The sequence below is a fragment of the Otolemur garnettii genome, unplaced genomic scaffold (genome assembly GCF_000181295.1).
Source record: "Otolemur garnettii isolate 467f Iridium unplaced genomic scaffold, OtoGar3 scaffold00049, whole genome shotgun sequence".
Lineage (NCBI taxonomy): Eukaryota > Metazoa > Chordata > Mammalia > Primates > Galagidae > Otolemur > Otolemur garnettii.
The window spans coordinates 3135226-3138482 of NW_003852444.1; positions in this window are offsets into that span (position 1 = coordinate 3135226).

Here is a 3257-nt window from a genome sequence, read left to right on the forward strand (position 1 = left end):
ATGAACATTTTTTCATATGTCTGTAGGCCATGCACCTGTCTTCTTCATAGAAGTTTCTCTTCAAATCCCTTGCCCATCCTGAGATGGGATCACTTGTTCTTTTCTTGCTAATACATTTGAGTTCTCTGTGGATTCTTGTTATTAAACCTTTGTCAGAGACATAACCTGCAAATATCTTCTCCCATTCTGAGGGCTATTTGCTTGCTTTACTTACTGTGTTCTTGGCTGTGCAGAAGATTTTTAGTTTGATCAGGTCCCAGTAAGGGAGAGTCATTTCTAAATGTTGCTCTGCCACATATGACAGAATCCAAGGATATTCCATCTAGCAACCTGGAATTCACATTTTGCTTGTTATGCAAATACCATCACTGAGTTTGTTTGTCGTGTGACATTACATATACTCAGGATCCCTGAGTGATCAAAAGAAAATGTAAGGGAACCAAAGGACCTAAGAATCAAGCTCCCCAGGAAAGGTTTTCTCCCAATCTCCAATATACCCTCCTCTGCAATTCTAATGAGGTTATAGAAGCTGGACTGCTTGGTATGCCTTACTTAGCAAGTTAATATGAAATTCAAGTTAGGATTCCTAGGACTACAATTATCTGACCTTAGCTCCAGAGATAGGATCTGAAAGAACAATGACCAAGGAAAAGATCTTTAAACAATTAATAGCAAATACTTCACAAAATACTCCTTAAGCAGAGCCTTTAAGTCCTAAGATTAGCTCTCTAATACATTTATTTTTCTATTCGTCTGAGACAGAATTGTTCCTATGTGATGCTGGTGAAGATTGAGCAATTACTTATTCTAAACCAAGTTCTCAAAAACCAAAAGTCAAGAGCATCATCACTTTAGAATGAGAGAGAACAAAAGAAAAGATATGATTCTATGCTTGACTCGTGATGGGGAGAGGGATATGATTAGAGTTGCAAGATAATCTCACAGGAGGAAAATCCAAATGATTTTGTGTCCTGATACATTAGTAGAAGTCTAGCAAAGGTGTGTAGCAAGGAGATAATTGCTATAATACCTTAAAAAGTTTTCATGTTGAAAAAATAATTAGTCCCTCGTGAGTGAGTCAATGCAGAAAAAACTTTACAGAGCAAGAAAAATCATTTTCTGATATAAAGATGACTCCGGTACTTGCAGATAGATGCTTAAAGATAGTGAAATATTTACATACTCTCCAGTAGCATTTGAAGAGGATTCTTAATTAAGGATTTAAATGCTATAGGTGGACTAGGGATTAATATCCATAGATTATATTCTTATAGTAAATACACTCGAGTGTGTGTCTGCATGCAAATGTTCGTGTACACACACTCATGTGTGCCCACCTTTCCACCTCCCAGCCCAACACACTAACTCCAGTAAGATTAGCCCATCTCCACCTCCCAGCCCAACACAAGCGTCCTTGGATCGGCGGGTAGTTCTGTACTGTGGATATTCATGCCACAAATTGTGATAGTTCTGGTGTCAATGGCACAAACTTGGTTTCTTGAGCTATTTGGGCCTATTTCTATCTATCTATTTTCTTTCTAATTTCCTAATCTTAACCCCTTTGCCAGGTTCAATCTAGTCTATGAAAACAGTGGATTTTCCAAAGCTCAGTAATCTTAGCTATTCACACATGCATCCTCTCCCCATGAGTGTTTAAGCACCAAAGAGATCTTAGAAGGGGCACATCTCCTAAATTTTCCCTTTCTTCATCCCTTATCCAGCTCTCCCACTAAAATACAAATCTAATTCATTCTCTCTCTCAGTTCCAAATTAGATCACTTTTGCTCTGAGTGGTCTAGTAAATCTCAAATGCTCTAATAAGTCTGGGGATAGAGATGAGTGTTCACATATCAAGGAGAATCAAGATTCCTAAAAAACAGGTAGCCAGCCTTTCCCTAGGATGCAACAGTTAAATTCTGTGGTGGAGGTGGGGAGTAGGGATGAAGCAAATAGCCTTCCTTTAAAAATATGGGGGAAAAGGGTTCAACCTAGCCCTTATAACCTGACCAAGTGACAGTTAAGTATGATGCTGGAATAAAAACATTCAAGCTACTACCAGTTCTCACTTGCAAAGATACTGGAAGATCTGTGTCATGAAAACTTAGAAGTTATCCAAGAAAGAAGACAGAGGATTTGTTAAGAAGGAATGCAATGCTGAAGAACTGTGAAGAGATGTCCCTGGACAAGGACTCTGTCCCAGGACTTGAGGGAACAGAGACAGAGCACTTGGGCAAAATAGTGTCAGGTGTGGGACTTATGTAGAGCCATTTGAGGGGGCTAAGTTATATATAGAAGCAAAATTTTTAATATGGAGCTTATTAACTACAGGAAAAACAAACTTAATAAGTTAAAAATTTGTAAAGCATATTATTATTAAATATATATGTCAGAAGAAATATGTGAATGTGACTGAATCTGAAGAGTTGTACTACAGGTAAGAAGGGAAAGGGCACAATTCTGTGCCATTTTTCTATATAAATCGCATGTAATTACTTGATATTTTAAAAACTGTGTGCATATGATCTAGACTTCTAAAATATTTATATTTAAAATACAAATAGAGCACAATTATTAGGTGATGAGAGAAGTATATCGGAAAAAACTGGCAAAACTACTGTAAATTTATTGTCTATTTTTACATTAATTTGTGTTCTATTCACAGCAATAGTGTTAAAAGATGCTTGAATGTTAAACATATGTAAACAAAATATATTCTATGTTGAGACTACATGAACCACTTACTGTCCAAGTGGGCTCACAGTGTAGATCGTAGATGTCGGGAACGTCTGCCAACTTGTCAGCTAGGATGATCATTTGTCACCGTGTACAGATGACGAAAACCTAGAGACAATGAACAAGGAAGTAGCTAAAGATAATTTTTTTTAATGAAGGACCATGCAGAAGGCATGTTTGCTATATGTGAGGTGTATATATATGCATTCTGCTCCCTTTGTTTATAAGAAATATCCAAATTGCCTTACAAAGTTCTTCTCATCATTCTCAACATTTGGAATTGTCAGGGGGTTTTGTTTGGGGTTTTTTTGTTTGTTCGTTTGTTTGTCTTTTTTTGGTTTTTTAACTACTCCAACAGAATTACAATGGTACCTCTTTGATGCTTTGATTTGTATTTCCTAGTGAAAAGAGATGTTAACATTTATTTATGATATTAGAAATAATTTTTACTGTAATCTTTAAAATTCAAAACCAAGCAAAAAACATTTGTATGATACACAGTATCTATTTGGAGCAAAGGATTT